Source organism: Pseudophryne corroboree, chromosome 4 (genome assembly GCF_028390025.1).
Source record: "Pseudophryne corroboree isolate aPseCor3 chromosome 4, aPseCor3.hap2, whole genome shotgun sequence".
Classification (NCBI taxonomy): Eukaryota; Metazoa; Chordata; class Amphibia; order Anura; family Myobatrachidae; genus Pseudophryne; species Pseudophryne corroboree.
Window position 1 is genome coordinate 14,434,131 of NC_086447.1, and position 22,213 is coordinate 14,456,343.

Consider the following 22,213-nt stretch of genomic DNA (forward strand, 5'->3'; position numbering starts at 1 on the left):
ATAACCCAGAGGTCGATGGATCGAAACCATCCTTTGCAATGTGCACTTATTTTTTTGTTAATTAAATTCTTCCAAAACTGGGATTGATATTTTGACTCTTTTATTTTTACTTAAAGTACAATAACTTTTAACATTTTTATTTGTTTTAATAGTATATTGACAGCATTGTTTTCTTTCAGAAATCCACTTAATTTTCTTTACCCTATTACTGAAATGGTAATTGACAAAAACAAGCTACATTGTCACCAGAAAAGCAATGCAAAATGTACAATTGATATTTCAAAATCATCTTTCCAGCTTGAATTTCAATGATGCATTGGGGCAACAATTTTGTGAGAAACATCTTCACCCTTAAAGAAAGATTTTCTTAACTTCTTACCTGTGTGCTGATTAGATATCACCTGGTTTTCACATTAAACAGATTCTCACTTGAGAAAGCAGCAAGGATGCAGTGAGGTTTATGTTTCCTGGTGTCAACCTGTATTATTTCAGTGGACATTGTTATGAGGATGCATCTTGCTGCCTTTCCAATGAAGCAAGTTTTAATCAGTAATAGGTGAAAAACCATTCCTACAAAGGTTTTAATCAGAGACTTGGCTTTGTGGACACTTTTAAGAGAGCAAATGTGTTAGCATAAAAATAAAGCCATAAAACGGAGAGCTGATTAATCACTCAATTGGATTTCTCTGCCTGCATAATTTTTTTTCTCTGCAACCCCATGCTAAATTGTGCTTCCTGTTTTTTATAAAATGACTTAATCAAATCTGACTCTGATTGCATAAGAGAAGGCCAGGTACCCTACACTATAAGAGGTGGTTTGAAATTTTGACTTGTCTACTTAAAGATCACCAAAATTTGATCAGAAGGTCAATTACGTCCCTGGGTGGGATTGAACCACCAACCTTTCGGTTAACAGCCAAACATGCTAACCGATTGCGCCACAGAGACAGCTTGCAAAATCATGTACTGACAAAGGCTAAAAAGCATTCATCTAGAAAGTTTCCTAGAAAAAGGTTAAAAAGGCAATAATCTGGAGAGTTTTGCAATATTTTCCTTCCATTGACCAACGAAGAAACACATTGGTACTTTCACATGATGAGTGAGTACATCAGGATCTCTGACACTTATATGAGCAGCAGAGTGGTGCAGCGGAAGCGTGCTGGGCCCATAACCCAGAGGTCAATGGATCGAAACCATCCTTTGCTATGTGCACTTAATTTTTTGTTAATTAAATTCTTCCAAAACTGGGATTGATATTTTGACTCTTTTATTTTTACTTAAAGTACAATAACTTTTAACATTTTAATTTGTTTTAATAGTATATTGACAGCATTGTTTTCTTTCAGAAATCCACTTAATTTTCTTTACCCTATTACTGAAATGGTAATTGACAAAAACAAGCTACATTGTCACCAGAAAAGCAATGCAAAATGTACAATTAATATTTCAAAATCATCTTTCCAGCTTGAATTTCAATGATGCATTGGGCCAACAATTTTGTGAGAAAAATCTTCACCCTTAAAGAAAGATTTTCTTAAATTCTTACCTGTGTGCTGATTAGATATCACCTGGTTTTCACATTAAACAGATTCCCACTTGAGAAAGCAGCAAGGATGCAGTGAGGTTTATGTTTCCTGGTGTCAACCTGTATTATTTCAGTGGACATTGTTATGAGGATGCATCTTGCTGCCTTTCCAATGAAGCAAGTTTTAATCAGTAATAGGTGAAAAACCATTCCTACAAAGGTTTTAATCAGAGACTTGGCTTTGTGGACACTTTTCAGAGAGCAAATGTGTTAGCATAAAAATAAAGCCATAAAACGGAGAGCTGATTAATCACTCAATTGGATTTCTCTGCCTGCATAATTTTTTTTCTCTGCAACCCCATGCTAAATTGTGCTTCCTGTTTTTTATAAAATGACTTAATCAAATCTGACTCTGATTGCATAAGAGAAGGCCAGGTACCCTACACTATAAGAGGTGGTTTGAAATTTTGACTTGTCTACTTAAAGATCACCAAAATTTGATCACAAGGTCAATTACGTCCCTGGGTGGGATTGAACCACCAACCTTTCGGTTAACAGCCTAACGCACTAACCAATTGCGCCACAGATACAGCTTGCAAAAGCATGTACTGACAAAGGCTAAAAAGCATTCATCTAGAAAGTTTCCTAGAAAAAGGTTAAAAAGGCAATAATCTGGAGAGTTTTGCAATATTTTCCTTCCATTGACCAACGAAGAAACACATTGGTACTTTCACATGATGAGTGAGTACATCAGGATCTTTGATACTTACATGAGCAGCAAAGTGGCGCAGCGGAAGCCTGCTGGGCCCATAACCCAGAGGTCGATGGATTGAAACCATCCTCTGCTATGTGCACTTATTTTTTTGTTAATTAAATTCTTCCAAAACTGGGATTGATATTTTGACTCTTTTATTTTTACTTAAAGTACAATAACTTTTAACATTTTAATTTGTTTTAATAGTATATTGACAGCATTGTTTTCTTTCAGAAATCCACTTAATTTTCTTTACCCTATTACTGAAATGGTAATTGACAAAAACAAGCTACATTGTCACCAGAAAAGCAATGCAAAATGTACAATTAATATTTCAAAATCATCTTTCCAGCTTGAATTTCAATGATGCATTGGGCCAACAATTTTGTGAGAAAAATCTTCACCCTTAAAGAAAGATTTTCTTAAATTCTTACCTGTGTGCTGATTAGATATCACCTGGTTTTCACATTAAACAGATTCCCACTTGAGAAAGCAGCAAGGATGCAGTGAGGTTTATGTTTCCTGGTGTCAACCTGTATTATTTCAGTGGACATTGTAATGAGGATGCATCTTGCTGCCTTTCCAATGAAGCAAGTTTAATCAGTAATAGGTGAAAAACCATTCCTACAAAGGTTTTAATCAGAGACTTGGCTTTGTGGACACTTTTCAGAGAGCAAATGTGTTAGCATAAAAATAAAGCCATAAAACGGAGAGCTGATTAATCACTCAATTGGATTTCTCTGCCTGCATATTTTTTTTTTTTTTTTTTTTGCAACCCCATGCAATATTGTGCTTCCTGTTTTTTATAAAATGACTTAATCAAATCTGACTGCATCAGAGAAGGCCAGGTACCCTACACTATAAGAGGTGGTTTGAAATTTTGACTTGTCTACTTAAAGATCACCAAAATTTGATCACAAGGTCAATTACGTCCCTGGGTGGGATTGAACCACCAACCTTTCGGTTAACAGCCTAACGCGCTAACCAATTGCGCCACAGATACAGCTTGCAAAAGCATGTACTGACAAAGGCTAAAAAGCATTCATCTAGAAAGTTTCCTAGAAAAAGGTTAAAAAGGCAATAATCTGGAGAGTTTTGCAATATTTTCCTTCCATTGACCAACGAAGAAACACATTGGTACTTTCACATGATGAGTGAGTACATCAGGATCTTTGATACTTACATGAGCAGCAGAGTGGCGCAGCGGAAGCGTGCTGGGCCCATAACCCAGAGGTCGATGGATCGAAACCATCCTCTGCTATGTGCACTTATTTTTTTGTTAATTAAATACTTCCAAAACTGGGATTGATATTTTGACTCTTTTATTTTTACTTAAAGTACAATAACTTATAACATTTTTATTTGCTTTAATAGTATATTGACAGCATTGTTTTCTTTCAGAAATCCACTTAATTTTCTTTACCCTATTACTGAAATGGTAATTGACAAAAACAAGCTACATTGTCACCAGAAAAGCAATGCAAAATGTACAATTGATATTTCAAAATCATCTTTCCAGCTTGAATTTCAATGATGCATTGGGGCAACAATTTTGTGAGAAACATCTTCACCCTTAAAGAAAGATTTTCTTAACTTCTTACCTGTGTGCTGATTAGATATCACCTGGTTTTCACATTAAACAGATTCCCACTTGAGAAAGCAGCAAGGATGCAGTGAGGTTTATGTTTCCTGGTGTCAACCTGTATTATTTCAGTGGACATTGTAATGAATATGCATCTTGCTGCCTTTCCAATGAAGCAAGTTTTAATCAGTAATAGGTGAAAAACCATTCCTACAAAGGTTTTAATCAGAGACTTGGCTTTGTGGACACTTTTCAGAGAGCAAATGTGTTAGCATAAAAATAAAGCCATAAAACGGAGAGCTGATTAATCACTCAATTGGATTTCTCTGCCTGCATATTTTTTTTCTCTGCAACCCCGTGCTAAATTGTGCTTCCTGTTTTTTATAAAATGACTTAATCAAATCTGACTCTGATTGCATAAGAGAAGGCCAGGTACCCTACACTATAAGAGGTGGTTTGAAATTTTGACTTGTCTACTTAAAGATCACCAAAATTTGATCAGAAGGTCAATTACGTCCCTGGGTGGGATTGAACCACCAACCTTTCGGTTAACAGCCAAACACGCTAACCGATTGCGCCACAGAGACAGCTTGCAAAAGCATGTACTGACAAAGGCTAAAAAGCATTCATCTAGAAAGTTTCCTAGAAAAAGGTTGAAAAGGCAATAATCTGGAGAGTTTTGCAATATTTTCCTTCCATTGACCAACGAAGAAACACATTGGTACTTTCACATGATGAGTGAGTACATCAGGATCTCTGACACTTATATGAGCAGCAGAGTGGTGCAGCGGAAGCGTGCTGGGCCCATAACCCAGAGGTCAATGGATCGAAACCATCCTTTGCTATGTGCACTTATTTTTTTGTTAATTAAATTATTCCAAAACTCTGATTGATATTTTGACTCTTTTATTTTTACTTAAAGTACAATAACTTTTAACATTTTAATTTGTTTTAATAGTATATTGACAGCATTGTTTTCTTTCAGAAATCCACTTAATTTTCTTTACCCTATTACTGAAATGGTAATTGACAAAAACAAGCTACATTGTCACCAGAAAAGCAATGCAAAATGTACAATTGATATTTCAAAATCATCTTTCCAGCTTGAATTTCAATGATGCATTGGGGCAACAATTTTGTGAGAAACATCTTCACCCTTAAAGAAAGATTTTCTTAACTTCTTACCTGTGTGCTGATTAGATATCACCTGGTTTTCACATTAAACAGATTCCCACTTGAGAAAGCAGCAAGGATGCAGTGAGGTTTATGTTTCCTGGTGTCAACCTGTATTATTTCAGTGGACATTGTAATGAGGATGCATCTTGCTGCCTTTCCAATGAAGCAAGTTTTAATCAGTAATAGGTGAAAAACCATTCCTACAAAGGTGTTAATCAGAGACTTGGCTTTGTGGACACTTTTCAGAGAGCAAATGTGTTAGCATAAAAATAAAGCCATAAAATGGAGAGCTGATTAATCACTCAATTGGATTTCTCTGCCTGCATAATTTTTTTTCTCTGTAACCCCATGCTAAAATGTGCTTCCTGTTTTTTATAAAATGACTTAATCAAATCTGACTCTGATTGCATCAGAGAAGGCCAGGTACCCTACACTATAAGAGGTGGTTTGAAATTTTGACTTGTCTACTTAAAGATCACCAAAATTTGATCGCAAGGTCAATTACGTCCCTGGGTGGGATTGAACCACCAACCTTTCGGTTAACAGCCGAACGCGCTAACCGATTGCACCACAGAGACAGCTTTCAAAAGCATGTACTGACAAAGGCTAAAAAACATTCATCTAGAAAGTTTCCTAGAAATAGTTAAAAAGGCAATAATCTGGAGAGTTTTGCAATATTTTCCTTCCATTGACCAACGAAGAAACACATTGGTACTTTCACATGATGAGTGAGTACATCAGGATCTCTGACACTTACATGAGCAGCAGAGTGGCGCAGCGGAAGCGTGCTGGGCCCATAACCCAGAGGTCGATGGATCGAAACCATCCTTTGCTATGTGCACTTATTTTTTTGTTAATTAAATTCTTCCAAAACTGGGATTGATATTTTGACTCTTTTATTTTTACTTAAAGTACAATAACTTTTAACATTTTTATTTGTTTTAATAGTATATTGACAGCATTGTTTTCTTTCAGAAATCCACTTAATTTTCTTTACCCTATTACTGAAATGGTAATTGACAAAAACAAGCTACATTGTCACCAGAAAAGCAATGCAAAATGTACAATTGATATTTCAAAATCATCTTTCCAGCTTGAATTTCAATGATGCATTGGGGCAACAATTTTGTGAGAAACATCTTCACCCTTAAAGAAAGATTTTCTTAACTTCTTACCTGTGTGCTGATTAGATATCACCTGGTTTTCACATTAAACAGATTCTCACTTGAGAAAGCAGCAAGAATGCAGTGAGGTTTATGATTCCTGGTGTCAACCTGTATTATTTCAGTGGACATTGTTATGAGGATGCATCTTGCTGCCTTTCCAATGAAGCAAGTTTTAATCACTAATAGGTGAAAAACCATTCCTACAAAGGTTTTAATCAGAGACTTGGCTTTGTGGACACTTTTCAGAGAGCAAATGTGTTAGCATAAAAATAAAGCCATAAAACGGAGAGCTGATTAATCACTCAATTGGATTTCTCTGCCTGCATAATTTTTTTTCTCTGCAACCCCATGCTAAATTGTGCTTCCTGTTTTTTATAAAATGACTTAATCAAATCTGACTCTGATTGCATAAGAGAAGGCCAGGTACCCTACACTATAAGAGGTGGTTTGAAATTTTGACTTGTCTACTTAAAGATCACCAAAATTTGCTCACAAGGTCAATTACGTCCCTGGGTGGGATTGAACCACCAACCTTTCGGTTAACAGCCTAACGCGCTAACCAATTGCGCCACAGATACAGCTTGCAAAAGCATGTACTGACAAAGGCTAAAAAGCATTCATCTAGAAAGTTTCCTAGAAAAAGGTTAAAAAGGCAATAATCTGGAGAGTTTTGCAATATTTTCCTTCCATTGACCAACGAAGAAACACATTGGTACTTTCACATGATGAGTGAGTACATCAGGATCTTTGATACTTACATGAGCAGCAAAGTGGCGCAGCGGAAGCCTGCTGGGCCCATAACCCAGAGGTCGATGGATTGAAACCATCCTCTGCTATGTGCACTTATTTTTTTGTTAATTAAATTCTTCCAAAACTGGGATTGATATTTTGACTCTTTTATTTTTACTTAAAGTACAATAACTTTTAACATTTTAATTTGTTTTAATAGTATATTGACAGCATTGTTTTCTTTCAGAAATCCACTTAATTTTCTTTACCCTATTACTGAAATGGTAATTGACAAAAACAAGCTACATTGTCACCAGAAAAGCAATGCAAAATGTACAATTGATATTTCAAAATCATCTTTCCAGCTTGAATTTCAATGATGCATTGGGGCAACGATTTTGTGAGAAACATCTTCACCCTTAAAGAAAGATTTTCTTAACTTCTTACCTGTGTGCTGATTAGATATCACCTGTTTTCACATTAAACAGATTCCCACTTGAGAAAGCAGCAAGGATGCAGTGAGGTTTATGTTTCCTGGTGTCAACCTGTATTATTTCAGTGGACATTGTAATGAGGATGCATCTTGCTGCCTTTCCAATGAAGCAAGTTTTAATCAGTAATAGGTGAAAAACCATTCCTACAAAGGTGTTAATCAGAGACTTGGCTTTGTGGACACTTTTCAGAGAGCAAATGTGTTAGCATAAAAATAAAGCCATAAAATGGAGAGCTGATTAATCACTCAATTGGATTTCTCTGCCTGCATAATTTTTTTTCTCTGCTACCCCATGCTAAATTGTGCTTCCTGTTTTTTATAAAATGATTTAATCAAATATGACTCTGATTGCATCAGAGAAGGCCAGGTACCCTACACTATAAAAGGTGGTTTGAAATTTTGACTTGTCTACTTAAAGATCACCAAAACTGGATCACAAGATCAATTACGTCCCTGGGTGGGATTGAACCACCAACCTTTCGGTTAACAGCCGAATGCGCTAACCGATTGCGCCACAGAGACAGCTTGCAAAAGCATGTACTGACAAAGGCTAAAAAGCATTCATCTAGAAAGTTTCCTAGAAAAAGGTTAAAAAGGCAATAATCTGGATAGTTTTGCAAGATTTTTCTTCAATTGACCAACGAAGAAACACATTGGTACTTTCACATGATGAGTGAGTACTTCAGGATCTCTGACACTTACATGAGCAGCAGAGTGGCGCAGCGGAAGCGTGCTGGCCCCATAACTCAGAGGTTGGTGGATCGAAACCATCCTCTGCTATGTGCACTTATTTTTTTGTTAATTAAATTCTTCCAAAACTGGAATTGATATTTTGACTCTTTTATTTTTACTTAAAGTACAATAACTTTTAACATTTTAATTTGTTTTAATAGTATATTGACAGCATTGTTTTCTTTCAGAAATCCACTTAATTTTCTTTACCCTATTACTGAAATGGTAATTGACAAAAACAAGCTACATTGTCACCAGAAGAGCAATGCAAAATGTACAATTGATATTTCAAAATCATCTTTCCAGCTTGAATTTCAATGATGCATTGGGGCAACGATTTTGTGAGAAACATCTTCACCCTTAAAGAAAGATTTTCTTAACTTCTTACCTGTGTGCTGATTAGATATCACCTGGTTTTCACATTAAACAGATTCCCACTTGAGAAAGCAGCAAGGATGCAGTGAGGTTTATGTTTCCTGGTGTCAACCTGTATTATTTCAGTGGACATTGTAATGAGGATGCATCTTGCTGCCTTTCCAATGAAGCAAGTTTTAATCAGTAATAGGTGAAAAACCATTCCTACAAAGGTGTTAATCAGAGACTTGGCTTTGTGGACACTTTTCAGAGAGCAAATGTGTTAGCATAAAAATAAAGCCATAAAATGGAGAGCTGATTAATCACTCAATTTGATTTCTCTGCCTGCATATTTTTTTTCTCTGCAACCCCGTGCTAAATTGTGCTTCCTGTTTTTTATAAAATGACTTAATCAAATCTGACTCTGATTGCATAAGAGAAGGCCAGGTACCCTACACTATAAGAGGTGGTTTGAAATTTTGACTTGTCTACTTAAAGATCACCAAAATTTGATCAGAAGGTCAATTACGTCCCTGGGTGGGATTGAACCACCAACCTTTCGGTTAACAGCCAAACACGCTAACCGATTGCGCCACAGAGACAGCTTGCAAAAGCATGTACTGACAAAGGCTAAAAAGCATTCATCTAGAAAGTTTCCTAGAAAAAGGTTGAAAAGGCAATAATCTGGAGAGTTTTGCAATATTTTCCTTCCATTGACCAACGAAGAAACACATTGGTACTTTCACATGATGAGTGAGTACATCAGGATCTCTGACACTTATATGAGCAGCAGAGTGGTGCAGCGGAAGCGTGCTGGGCCCATAACCCAGAGGTCAATGGATCGAAACCATCCTTTGCTATGTGCACTTATTTTTTTGTTAATTAAATTATTCCAAAACTCTGATTGATATTTTGACTCTTTTATTTTTACTTAAAGTACAATAACTTTTAACATTTTAATTTGTTTTAATAGTATATTGACAGCATTGTTTTCTTTCAGAAATCCACTTAATTTTCTTTACCCTATTACTGAAATGGTAATTGACAAAAACAAGCTACATTGTCACCAGAAAAGCAATGCAAAATGTACAATTGATATTTCAAAATCATCTTTCCAGCTTGAATTTCAATGATGCATTGGGGCAACAATTTTGTGAGAAACATCTTCACCCTTAAAGAAAGATTTTCTTAACTTCTTACCTGTGTGCTGATTAGATATCACCTGGTTTTCACATTAAACAGATTCCCACTTGAGAAAGCAGCAAGGATGCAGTGAGGTTTATGTTTCCTGGTGTCAACCTGTATTATTTCAGTGGACATTGTAATGAGGATGCATCTTGCTGCCTTTCCAATGAAGCAAGTTTTAATCAGTAATAGGTGAAAAACCATTCCTACAAAGGTGTTAATCAGAGACTTGGCTTTGTGGACACTTTTCAGAGAGCAAATGTGTTAGCATAAAAATAAAGCCATAAAATGGAGAGCTGATTAATCACTCAATTGGATTTCTCTGCCTGCATAATTTTTTTTCTCTGTAACCCCATGCTAAAATGTGCTTCCTGTTTTTTATAAAATGACTTAATCAAATCTGACTCTGATTGCATCAGAGAAGGCCAGGTACCCTACACTATAAGAGGTGGTTTGAAATTTTGACTTGTCTACTTAAAGATCACCAAAATTTGATCGCAAGGTCAATTACGTCCCTGGGTGGGATTGAACCACCAACCTTTCGGTTAACAGCCGAACGCGCTAACCGATTGCACCACAGAGACAGCTTTCAAAAGCATGTACTGACAAAGGCTAAAAAACATTCATCTAGAAAGTTTCCTAGAAATAGTTAAAAAGGCAATAATCTGGAGAGTTTTGCAATATTTTCCTTCCATTGACCAACGAAGAAACACATTGGTACTTTCACATGATGAGTGAGTACATCAGGATCTCTGACACTTACATGAGCAGCAGAGTGGCGCAGCGGAAGCGTGCTGGGCCCATAACCCAGAGGTCGATGGATCGAAACCATCCTTTGCTATGTGCACTTATTTTTTTGTTAATTAAATTCTTCCAAAACTGGGATTGATATTTTGACTCTTTTATTTTTACTTAAAGTACAATAACTTTTAACATTTTTATTTGTTTTAATAGTATATTGACAGCATTGTTTTCTTTCAGAAATCCACTTAATTTTCTTTACCCTATTACTGAAATGGTAATTGACAAAAACAAGCTACATTGTCACCAGAAAAGCAATGCAAAATGTACAATTGATATTTCAAAATCATCTTTCCAGCTTGAATTTCAATGATGCATTGGGGCAACAATTTTGTGAGAAACATCTTCACCCTTAAAGAAAGATTTTCTTAACTTCTTACCTGTGTGCTGATTAGATATCACCTGGTTTTCACATTAAACAGATTCTCACTTGAGAAAGCAGCAAGAATGCAGTGAGGTTTATGATTCCTGGTGTCAACCTGTATTATTTCAGTGGACATTGTTATGAGGATGCATCTTGCTGCCTTTCCAATGAAGCAAGTTTTAATCACTAATAGGTGAAAAACCATTCCTACAAAGGTTTTAATCAGAGACTTGGCTTTGTGGACACTTTTCAGAGAGCAAATGTGTTAGCATAAAAATAAAGCCATAAAACGGAGAGCTGATTAATCACTCAATTGGATTTCTCTGCCTGCATAATTTTTTTTCTCTGCAACCCCATGCTAAATTGTGCTTCCTGTTTTTTATAAAATGACTTAATCAAATCTGACTCTGATTGCATAAGAGAAGGCCAGGTACCCTACACTATAAGAGGTGGTTTGAAATTTTGACTTGTCTACTTAAAGATCACCAAAATTTGCTCACAAGGTCAATTACGTCCCTGGGTGGGATTGAACCACCAACCTTTCGGTTAACAGCCTAACGCGCTAACCAATTGCGCCACAGATACAGCTTGCAAAAGCATGTACTGACAAAGGCTAAAAAGCATTCATCTAGAAAGTTTCCTAGAAAAAGGTTAAAAAGGCAATAATCTGGAGAGTTTTGCAATATTTTCCTTCCATTGACCAACGAAGAAACACATTGGTACTTTCACATGATGAGTGAGTACATCAGGATCTTTGATACTTACATGAGCAGCAAAGTGGCGCAGCGGAAGCCTGCTGGGCCCATAACCCAGAGGTCGATGGATTGAAACCATCCTCTGCTATGTGCACTTATTTTTTTGTTAATTAAATTCTTCCAAAACTGGGATTGATATTTTGACTCTTTTATTTTTACTTAAAGTACAATAACTTTTAACATTTTAATTTGTTTTAATAGTATATTGACAGCATTGTTTTCTTTCAGAAATCCACTTAATTTTCTTTACCCTATTACTGAAATGGTAATTGACAAAAACAAGCTACATTGTCACCAGAAAAGCAATGCAAAATGTACAATTGATATTTCAAAATCATCTTTCCAGCTTGAATTTCAATGATGCATTGGGGCAACGATTTTGTGAGAAACATCTTCACCCTTAAAGAAAGATTTTCTTAACTTCTTACCTGTGTGCTGATTAGATATCACCTGTTTTCACATTAAACAGATTCCCACTTGAGAAAGCAGCAAGGATGCAGTGAGGTTTATGTTTCCTGGTGTCAACCTGTATTATTTCAGTGGACATTGTAATGAGGATGCATCTTGCTGCCTTTCCAATGAAGCAAGTTTTAATCAGTAATAGGTGAAAAACCATTCCTACAAAGGTGTTAATCAGAGACTTGGCTTTGTGGACACTTTTCAGAGAGCAAATGTGTTAGCATAAAAATAAAGCCATAAAATGGAGAGCTGATTAATCACTCAATTGGATTTCTCTGCCTGCATAATTTTTTTTCTCTGCTACCCCATGCTAAATTGTGCTTCCTGTTTTTTATAAAATGATTTAATCAAATATGACTCTGATTGCATCAGAGAAGGCCAGGTACCCTACACTATAAAAGGTGGTTTGAAATTTTGACTTGTCTACTTAAAGATCACCAAAACTGGATCACAAGATCAATTACGTCCCTGGGTGGGATTGAACCACCAACCTTTCGGTTAACAGCCGAATGCGCTAACCGATTGCGCCACAGAGACAGCTTGCAAAAGCATGTACTGACAAAGGCTAAAAAGCATTCATCTAGAAAGTTTCCTAGAAAAAGGTTAAAAAGGCAATAATCTGGATAGTTTTGCAAGATTTTTCTTCAATTGACCAACGAAGAAACACATTGGTACTTTCACATGATGAGTGAGTACTTCAGGATCTCTGACACTTACATGAGCAGCAGAGTGGCGCAGCGGAAGCGTGCTGGCCCCATAACTCAGAGGTTGGTGGATCGAAACCATCCTCTGCTATGTGCACTTATTTTTTTGTTAATTAAATTCTTCCAAAACTGGAATTGATATTTTGACTCTTTTATTTTTACTTAAAGTACAATAACTTTTAACATTTTAATTTGTTTTAATAGTATATTGACAGCATTGTTTTCTTTCAGAAATCCACTTAATTTTCTTTACCCTATTACTGAAATGGTAATTGACAAAAACAAGCTACATTGTCACCAGAAGAGCAATGCAAAATGTACAATTGATATTTCAAAATCATCTTTCCAGCTTGAATTTCAATGATGCATTGGGGCAACGATTTTGTGAGAAACATCTTCACCCTTAAAGAAAGATTTTCTTAACTTCTTACCTGTGTGCTGATTAGATATCACCTGGTTTTCACATTAAACAGATTCCCACTTGAGAAAGCAGCAAGGATGCAGTGAGGTTTATGTTTCCTGGTGTCAACCTGTATTATTTCAGTGGACATTGTAATGAGGATGCATCTTGCTGCCTTTCCAATGAAGCAAGTTTTAATCAGTAATAGGTGAAAAACCATTCCTACAAAGGTGTTAATCAGAGACTTGGCTTTGTGGACACTTTTCAGAGAGCAAATGTGTTAGCATAAAAATAAAGCCATAAAATGGAGAGCTGATTAATCACTCAATTTGATTTCTCTGCCTGCATAATTTTTTTTCTCTGCTACCCCATGCTAAATTGTGCTTCCTGTTTTTTATAAAATGATTTAATCAAATATGACTCTGATTGCATCAGAGAAGGCCAGGTACCCTACACTATAAAAGGTGGTTTGAAATTTTGACTTGTCTACTTAAAGATCACCAAAACTGGATCACAAGATCAATTACGTCCCTGGGTGGGATTGAACCACCAACCTTTCGGTTAACTGCCGAATGCACTAACCGATTGCGCCACTGAGACAGCTTGCAAAAGCATGTACTGACAAAGGCTAAAAAGCATTCATCTAGAAAGTTTCCTAGAAAAAGGTTAAAAAGGCAATAATCTGGATAGTTTTGCAAGATTTTTCTTCAATTGACCAACGAAGAAACACATTGGTACTTTCACATGATGAGTGAGTACTTCAGGATCTCTGACACTTACATGAGCAGCAGAGTGGCGCAGCGGAAGCGTGCTGGCCCCATAACTCAGAGGTTGGTGGATCGAAACCATCCTCTGCTATGTGCACTTATTTTTTTGTTAATTAAATTCTTCCAAAACTGGAATTGATATTTTGACTCTTTTATTTTTACTTAAAGTACAATAACTTTTAACATTTTAATTTGTTTTAATAGTATATTGACAGCATTGTTTTCTTTCAGAAATCCACTTAATTTTCTTTACCCTATTACTGAAATGGTAATTGACAAAAACAAGCTACATTGTCACCAGAAGAGCAATGCAAAATGTACAATTGATATTTCAAAATCATCTTTCCAGCTTGAATTTCAATGATGCATTGGGGCAACGATTTTGTGAGAAACATCTTCACCCTTAAAGAAAGATTTTCTTAACTTCTTACCTGTGTGCTGATTAGATATCACCTGGTTTTCACATTAAACAGATTCCCACTTGAGAAAGCAGCAAGGATGCAGTGAGGTTTATGTTTCCTGGTGTCAACCTGTATTATTTCAGTGGACATTGTAATGAGGATGCATCTTGCTGCCTTTCCAATGAAGCAAGTTTTAATCAGTAATAGGTGAAAAACCATTCCTACAAAGGTGTTAATCAGAGACTTGGCTTTGTGGACACTTTTCAGAGAGCAAATGTGTTAGCATAAAAATAAAGCCATAAAATGGAGAGCTGATTAATCACTCAATTTGATTTCTCTGCCTGCATAATTTTTTTTCTCTGCAACCCCATGCTAAATTGTGCTTCCTGTTTTTTATAAAATGACTTAATCAAATCTGACTCTGATTGCATCAGAGAAGGCCAGGTACCCTACACTATAAGAGGTGGTTTGAAAGTATGACTTGTCTACTTAAAGATCACCAAAATTTGATAACAAGGTCAATTACGTTTCTGGGTGGGATTGAACCACCAACCTTTCGGATAACAGCCGAATGCGCTAACCGATTGCGCCACAGAGACAGCTTGCAAAAGCATGTACTGACAAAGGCTAAAAAGCATTCATCTAGAAAGTTTCCTAGAAAAAGGTTAAAAAGGCAATAATCTTGAGAGTTTTGCAAGATTTTTCTTCAATTGACCAACAAAGAAACACATTGGTACTTTCACATGATGAGTGAGTACTTCAGGATCTCTGACACTTACATGAGCAGCAGAATGGAGCAGCGGAAGCGTGCTGGCCCCATAACTCAGAGGTCGGTGGATCGAAACCATCCTCTGCTATGTGCACTTATTTTTTTGTTAATTAAATTCTTCCAAAACTGGAATTGATATTTTGACTCTTTTATTTTTACTTAAAGTACAATAACTTTTAACATTTTAATTTGTTTTAATAGTATATTGACCGCATTGTTTTCTTTCAGAAATCCACTTAATTTTCTTTACCCTATTACTGAAATGGTAATTGACAAAAACAAGCTACATTGTCATCAGAAGAGCAATGCAAAATGTACAATTGATATTTCAAAATCATCTTTCCAGCTTGATTTTCAATGATGCATTGGGGCAACGATTTTGTGAGAAACATCTTCACCCTTAAAGAAAGATTTTCTTAACTTCTTACCTGTGTGCTGATTAGATATCACCTGGTTTTCACATTAAACAGATTCCCACTTGAGAAAGCAGCAAGGATACAGTGAGGTTTATGTTTCCTGGTGTCAACCTGTATTATTTCAGTGGACATTGTAATGAGGATGCATCTTGCTGCCTTTCCAATGAAGCAAGTTTTAATCAGTAATAGGTGAAAAACCATTCCTACAAAGGTGTTAATCAGAGACTTGGCTTTGTGGACACTTTTCAGAGAGCAAATGTGTTAGCATAAAAATAAAGCCATAAAATGGAGAGCTGATTAATCACTCAATTTGATTTCTCTGCCTGCATAATTTTTTTTCTCTGCTACCCCATGCTAAATTGTGCTTCCTGTTTTTTATAAAATGATTTAATCAAATATGACTCTGATTGCATCAGAGAAGGCCAGGTACCCTACACTATAAAAGGTGGTTTGAAATTTTGACTTGTCTACTTAAAGATCACCAAAACTGGATCACAAGATCAATTACGTCCCTGGGTGGGATTGAACCACCAACCTTTCGGTTAACAGCCGAATACGCTAACCGATTGCGCCACAGAGACAGCTTGCAAAAGCATGTACTGACAAAGGCTAAAAAGCATTCATCTAGAAAGTTTCCTAGAAAAAGGTTAAAAAGGCAATAATCTGGATAGTTTTGCAAGATTTTTCTTCAATTGACCAACGAAGAAACACATTGGTACTTTCACATGATGAGTGAGTACTTCAGGATCTCTGACACTTACATGAGCAGCAGAGTGGCGCAGCGGAAGCGTGCTGGCCCCATAACTCAGAGGTTGGTGGATCGAAACCATCCTCTGCTATGTGCACTTATTTTTTTGTTAATTAAATTCTTCCAAAACTGGAATTGATATTTTGACTCTTTTATTTTTACTTAAAGTACAATAACTTTTAACATTTTAATTTGTTTTAATAGTATATTGACAGCATTGTTTTCTTTCAGAAATCCACTTAATTTTCTTTACCCTATTACTGAAATGGTAATTGACAAAAACAAGCTACATTGTCACCAGAAGAGCAATGCAAAATGTACAATTGATATTTCAAAATCATCTTTCCAGCTTGAATTTCAATGATGCATTGGGGCAACGATTTTGTGAGAAACATCTTCACCCTTAAAGAAAGATTTTCTTAACTTCTTACCTGTGTGCTGATTAGATATCACCTGGTTTTCACATTAAACAGATTCCCACTTGAGAAAGCAGCAAGGATGCAGTGAGGTTTATGTTTCCTGGTGTCAACCTGTATTATTTCAGTGGACATTGTAATGAGGATGCATCTTGCTGCCTTTCCAATGAAGCAAGTTTTAATCAGTAATAGGTGAAAAACCATTCCTACAAAGGTGTTAATCAGAGACTTGGCTTTGTGGACACTTTTCAGAGAGCAAATGTGTTAGCATAAAAATAAAGCCATAAAATGGAGAGCTGATTAATCACTCAATTTGATTTCTCTGCCTGCATAATTTTTTTCTCTGCTACCCCATGCTAAATTGTGCTTCCTGTTTTTTATAAAATGATTTAATCAAATATGACTCTGATTGCATCAGAGAAGGCCAGGTACCCTACACTATAAAAGGTGGTTTGAAATTTTGACTTGTCTACTTAAAGATCACCAAAACTGGATCACAAGATCAATTACGTCCCTGGGTGGGATTGAACCACCAACCTTTCGGTTAACAGCCGAATGCGCTAACCGATTGCGCCACAGAGACAGCTTGCAAAAGCATGTACTGACAAAGGCTAAAAAGCATTCATCTAGAAAGTTTCCTAGAAAAAGGTTAAAAAGGCAATAATCTGGATAGTTTTGCAAGATTTTTCTTCAATTGACCAACGAAGAAACACATTGGTACTTTCACATGATGAGTGAGTACTTCAGGATCTCTGACACTTACATGAGCAGCAGAGTGGCGCAGCGGAAGCGTGCTGGCCCCATAACTCAGAGGTCGGTGGATCGAAACCATCCTCTGCTATGTGCACTTATTTTTTTGTTAATTAAATTCTTCCAAAACTGGAATTGATATTTTGACTCTTTTATTTTTACTTAAAGTACAATAACTTTTAACATTTTAATTTGTTTTAATAGTATATTGACAGCATTGTTTTCTTTCAGAAATCCACTTAATTTTCTTTACCCTATTACTGAAATGGTAATTGACAAAAACAAGCTACATTGTCACCAGAAGAGCAATGCAAAATGTACAATTGATATTTCAAAATCATCTTTACAGCTTGAATTTCAATGATGCATTGGGGCAACGATTTTGTGAGAAACATCTTCACCCTTAAAGAAAGATTTTCTTAACTTCTTACCTGTGTGCTGATTAGATATCATCTGGTTTTCACATTAAACAGATTCCCACTTGAGAAAGCAGCAAGGATGCAGTGAGGTTTATGTTTCCTGGTGTCAACCTGTATTATTTCAGTGGACATTGTAATGAGGATGCATCTTGCTGCCTTTCCAATGAAGCAAGTTTTAATCAGTAATAGGTGAAAAAACATTCCTACAAAGGTGTTAATCAGAGACTTGGCTTTGTGGACACTTTTCAGAGAGCAAATGTGTAAGCATAAAAATAAAGCCATAAAATGGAGAGCTGATTAATCACTCAATTGGATTTCTCTGCCTGCATAATTTTTTTTCTCTGCAACCCCATGCTAAATTGTGCTTCCTGTTTTTTATAAAATGACTTAATCAAATCTGACTCTGATTGCATCAGAGAAGGCCAGGTACCCTACACTATAAGAGGTGGTTTGAAATTTTGACTTGTCTACTTAAAGATCACCAAAATTTGATCACAAGGTCAATTACGTCACTGAGTGGGATTGAACCACCAACCTTTCGGTTAACAGCCGAATGCGCTAACCGATTGCGCCACAGAGACAGCTTGCAAAAGCCTGTACTGACAAAGGCTAAAAAGCATTCATCTAGAAAGTTTCCTAGAAAAAGGTTAAAAAGGCAATAATCTGGAGAGTTTTGCAAGATTTTTCTTCCATTGACCAACGAAGAAACACATTGGTACTTTCACATGATGAGTGAGTACTTCAGGATCTCTGACACTTACATGAGCAGCAGAGTGGCGCAGCGGAAGCGTGCTGGGCCCATAACCCAGAGGTCGGTGGATCGAAACCATCCTCTGCTATGTGCACTTATTTTTTTGTTAATTAAATTCTTCCAAAACTGGAATTGATATTTTGACTCTTTTATTTTTACTTAAAGTACAATAACTTTTAACATTTTAATTTGTTTTAATAGTATATTGACAGCATTGTTTTCTTTCAGAAATCCACTTAATTTTCTTTACCCTATTACTGAAATGGTAATTGACAAAAACAAGCTACATTGTCACCAGAAGAGCAATGCAAAATGTACAATTGATATTTCAAAATCATCTTTACAGCTTGAATTTCAATGATGCATTGGGGCAACGATTTTGTGAGAAACATCTTCACCCTTAAAGAAAGATTTTCTTAACTTCTTACCTGTGTGCTGATTAGATATCATCTGGTTTTCACATTAAACAGATTCCCACTTGAGAAAGCAGCAAGGATGCAGTGAGGTTTATGTTTCCTGGTGTCAACCTGTATTATTTCAGTGGACATTGTAATGAGGATGCATCTTGCTGCCTTTCCAATGAAGCAAGTTTTAATCAGTAATAGGTGAAAAAACATTCCTACAAAGGTGTTAATCAGAGACTTGGCTTTGTGGACACTTTTCAGAGAGCAAATGTGTAAGCATAAAAATAAAGCCATAAAATGGAGAGCTGATTAATCACTCAATTGGATTTCTCTGCCTGCATAATTTTTTTTCTCTGCAACCCCATGCTAAATTGTGCTTCCTGTTTTTTATAAAATGACTTAATCAAATCTGACTCTGATTGCATCAGAGAAGGCCAGGTACCCTACACTATAAGAGGTGGTTTGAAATTTTGACTTGTCTACTTAAAGATCACCAAAATTTGATCACAAGGTCAATTACGTCACTGAGTGGGATTGAACCACCAACCTTTCGGTTAACAGCCGAATGCGCTAACCGATTGCGCCACAGAGACAGCTTGCAAAAGCCTGTACTGACAAAGGCTAAAAAGCATTCATCTAGAAAGTTTCCTAGAAAAAGGTTAAAAAGGCAATAATCTGGAGAGTTTTGCAAGATTTTTCTTCCATTGACCAACGAAGAAACACATTGGTACTTTCACATGATGAGTGAGTACTTCAGGATCTCTGACACTTACATGAGCAGCAGAGTGGCGCAGCGGAAGCGTGCTGGGCCCATAACCCAGAGGTCGGTGGATCGAAACCATCCTCTGCTATGTGCACTTATTTTTTTGTTAATTAAATTCTTCCAAAACTGGAATTGATATTTTGACTCTTTTATTTTTACTTAAAGTACAATAACTTTTAACATTTTAATTTGTTTTAATAGTATATTGACAGCATTGTTTTCTTTCAGAAATCCACTTAATTTTCTTTACCCTATTACTGAAATGGTAATTGACAAAAACAAGCTACATTGTCACCAGAAGAGCAATGCAAAATGTACAATTGATATTTCAAAATCATCTTTCCATCTTGAATTTCAATGATGCATTGGGGCAACGATTTTGTGAGAAATATCTTCACCCTTAAAGAAAGATTTTCTTAACTTCTTACCTGTGTGCTGATTAGATATCACCTGGTTTTCACATTAAACAGATTCCCACTTGAGAAAGCAGCAAGGATGCAGTGAGGTTTATGTTTCCTGGTGTCAACCTGTATTATTTCAGTGGACATTGGGGTATATGCAATAGCGGGCGAATCGCGTCATTTAATCCGCCCCTGTAAAATTCGCCCGCACTCGCCAGCCGTAGCCCTGTTGCCGGGACCCTGAATTCACCATATGCAATGTCAAACGGATTCGACCCACCCCCAGGCGGATAACGGCCAATCGGCGAGTAGTGGGCGTCCAGAATTTGCCTTCCCGCCGAAAGCAGCCCTTTATTAGGGCTTGTTTGCTGCGTGCTCTGCAGCCATTTTGTGAACCTGCAGAGAGGTGTGAGTAGGTGCAGAGCTAGCAATTTGGTTGTTTGCTGTGGATATCGTTTGGACACCCCAGCAGGCTTTATTCCAGGACAGTCAGGAGGATTCCTGTTACCCCGGAGGAGAGCCATTTTAGGAGCTTTTACAACATTTGTAGGTAAGTACCACATGTGTGTCTGGTGTTGCATGTATGTGTTTGTGTAGTGGGGGTTGCCATGAGGTGTACATGGGGTGTTTGTGTATGTGTGCATGTGTGCAGGTATGTGTATAGCCCCTTGCTTGTGTTGCTGCATTTTTTGGGGGAGACTTGTATTTTGGGGTAGTTTTTCACGTTTTTTTTTTATTCTTTAAATGACTTTTTGGGTCTTCTATTAGCATTGGTGTACCTCCTGAGTGTGCTGGGATGTTTTTTGGCTATTTTGGGGTGATTTGGAGCAAGTTTGGTCGACAGCCTGGTCGACATGTGCTGTAGACTGTTTGGCAAACATGTGTTTTCCCTCCTCATTTAGCATTGGTGTACCTCCTGAGTGTGCTGGGATGCTTTCTGGCCATTTTGGGGTGATTTGGAGCAAGTTTGGTCGACAGCCTGGTCGACACGTGCTGTGGACTGTTTGGCAAACGTGTTTTCCCTCCTAATTTAGCTGTGGTGTACCTCCTGAGTGTGCTGGGATGCTTTCTGGCCAGTTTTGGGTGATTTGGAGCAAGTTTGGTCGACAGCCTGGTCGACATGTGCTGTGGACTGTTTGGCAAACATGTGTTTTCCTTCCTAATTTAGCTGTGGTGTACCTCCTGAGTGTGCTGGGATGCTTTCTGGCCAGTTTTGGGTGATTTGGAGCAAGTTTGGTCGACAGCCTGGTCGACATGTGCTGTGGACTGTTTGGCAAACATGTGTTTTCCCTCCTAATTTAGCTGTGGTGTACCTCCTGAGTGTGCTGGGATGCTTTCTGGCCATTTTGGAGTGATTTGGAGCAAGTTTGGTCGACAGTCTGGTCGACATGTGCTGTCGGCTGTTTGGCAAACATGTGTTTTCCCTCCTAATTTAGCTGTGGTGTACCTCCTGAGTGTGCTGGGATGCTTTCTGGCCAGTTTTGGGTGATTTGGAGCAAGTTTGGTCGACAGCCTGGTCGACATGTGCTGTGGACTGTTTGGCAAACATGTGTTTTCCCTCCTCATTTAGCATTGGTGTACCTCCTGAGTGTGCTGGGATGCTTTCTGGCCATTTTGGGGTGATTTGGAGCAAGTTTGGTCGACAGCCTGGTCGACATGTGCTGTGGACTGTTTGGCAAACATGTGTTTTCCCTCCTAATTTAGCTGTGGTGTACCTCCTGAGTGTGCTGGGATGCTTTCTGGCCAGTTTTGGGTGATTTGGAGCAAGTTTGGTCGACAGCCTGGTCGACATGTGCTGTGGACTGTTTGGCAAACATGTGTTTTCCCTCCTAATTTAGCTGTGGTGTACCTCCTGAGTGTGCTGGGATGCTTTCTGGCCATTTTGGAGTGATTTGGAGCAAGTTTGGTCGACAGTCTGGTCGACATGTGCTGTCGGCTGTTTGGCAAACATGTGTTTTCCCTCCTAATTTAGCTGTGGTGTACCTCCTGAGTGTGCTGGGATGCTTTCTGGCCATTTTGGAGTGATTTG

At 37.3% G+C, this 22,213-nt stretch overlaps 12 non-coding genes across 12 annotated transcripts; 3 read left to right on the forward strand and 9 right to left on the reverse strand.

Annotated features, from left to right (window-relative positions):
• The first annotated feature begins 3,468 nt into the window (after positions 1 to 3,468).
• TRNAM-CAU (transfer RNA methionine (anticodon CAU)) lies at positions 3,469 to 3,540 on the forward strand. The gene has a single exon. It is a non-coding gene; the product is annotated as a tRNA-Met (tRNA).
• Positions 3,541 to 4,374: 834 nt separating this feature from the next.
• On the reverse strand, positions 4,375 to 4,448 carry TRNAN-GUU (transfer RNA asparagine (anticodon GUU)). The gene has a single exon. It is a non-coding gene; the product is annotated as a tRNA-Asn (tRNA).
• A 1,093-nt stretch (positions 4,449 to 5,541) lies between these two features.
• Positions 5,542 to 5,615, reverse strand: TRNAN-GUU (transfer RNA asparagine (anticodon GUU)). The gene has a single exon. It is a non-coding gene; the product is annotated as a tRNA-Asn (tRNA).
• A 185-nt stretch (positions 5,616 to 5,800) lies between these two features.
• On the forward strand, positions 5,801 to 5,872 carry TRNAM-CAU (transfer RNA methionine (anticodon CAU)). The gene has a single exon. It is a non-coding gene; the product is annotated as a tRNA-Met (tRNA).
• Positions 5,873 to 7,873: 2,001 nt separating this feature from the next.
• Positions 7,874 to 7,947, reverse strand: TRNAN-GUU (transfer RNA asparagine (anticodon GUU)). The gene has a single exon. It is a non-coding gene; the product is annotated as a tRNA-Asn (tRNA).
• Positions 7,948 to 9,039: 1,092 nt separating this feature from the next.
• Positions 9,040 to 9,113, reverse strand: TRNAN-GUU (transfer RNA asparagine (anticodon GUU)). The gene has a single exon. It is a non-coding gene; the product is annotated as a tRNA-Asn (tRNA).
• A 1,093-nt stretch (positions 9,114 to 10,206) lies between these two features.
• Positions 10,207 to 10,280, reverse strand: TRNAN-GUU (transfer RNA asparagine (anticodon GUU)). Its single transcript has one exon. It is a non-coding gene; the product is annotated as a tRNA-Asn (tRNA).
• Positions 10,281 to 10,465: 185 nt separating this feature from the next.
• TRNAM-CAU (transfer RNA methionine (anticodon CAU)) lies at positions 10,466 to 10,537 on the forward strand. The gene has a single exon. It is a non-coding gene; the product is annotated as a tRNA-Met (tRNA).
• Positions 10,538 to 12,538: 2,001 nt separating this feature from the next.
• On the reverse strand, positions 12,539 to 12,612 carry TRNAN-GUU (transfer RNA asparagine (anticodon GUU)). The gene has a single exon. It is a non-coding gene; the product is annotated as a tRNA-Asn (tRNA).
• Positions 12,613 to 14,872: 2,260 nt separating this feature from the next.
• TRNAN-GUU (transfer RNA asparagine (anticodon GUU)) lies at positions 14,873 to 14,946 on the reverse strand. Its single transcript has one exon. It is a non-coding gene; the product is annotated as a tRNA-Asn (tRNA).
• A 1,093-nt stretch (positions 14,947 to 16,039) lies between these two features.
• TRNAN-GUU (transfer RNA asparagine (anticodon GUU)) lies at positions 16,040 to 16,113 on the reverse strand. The gene has a single exon. It is a non-coding gene; the product is annotated as a tRNA-Asn (tRNA).
• A 1,092-nt stretch (positions 16,114 to 17,205) lies between these two features.
• On the reverse strand, positions 17,206 to 17,279 carry TRNAN-GUU (transfer RNA asparagine (anticodon GUU)). The gene has a single exon. It is a non-coding gene; the product is annotated as a tRNA-Asn (tRNA).
• Positions 17,280 to 22,213: the final 4,934 nt, after the last annotated feature.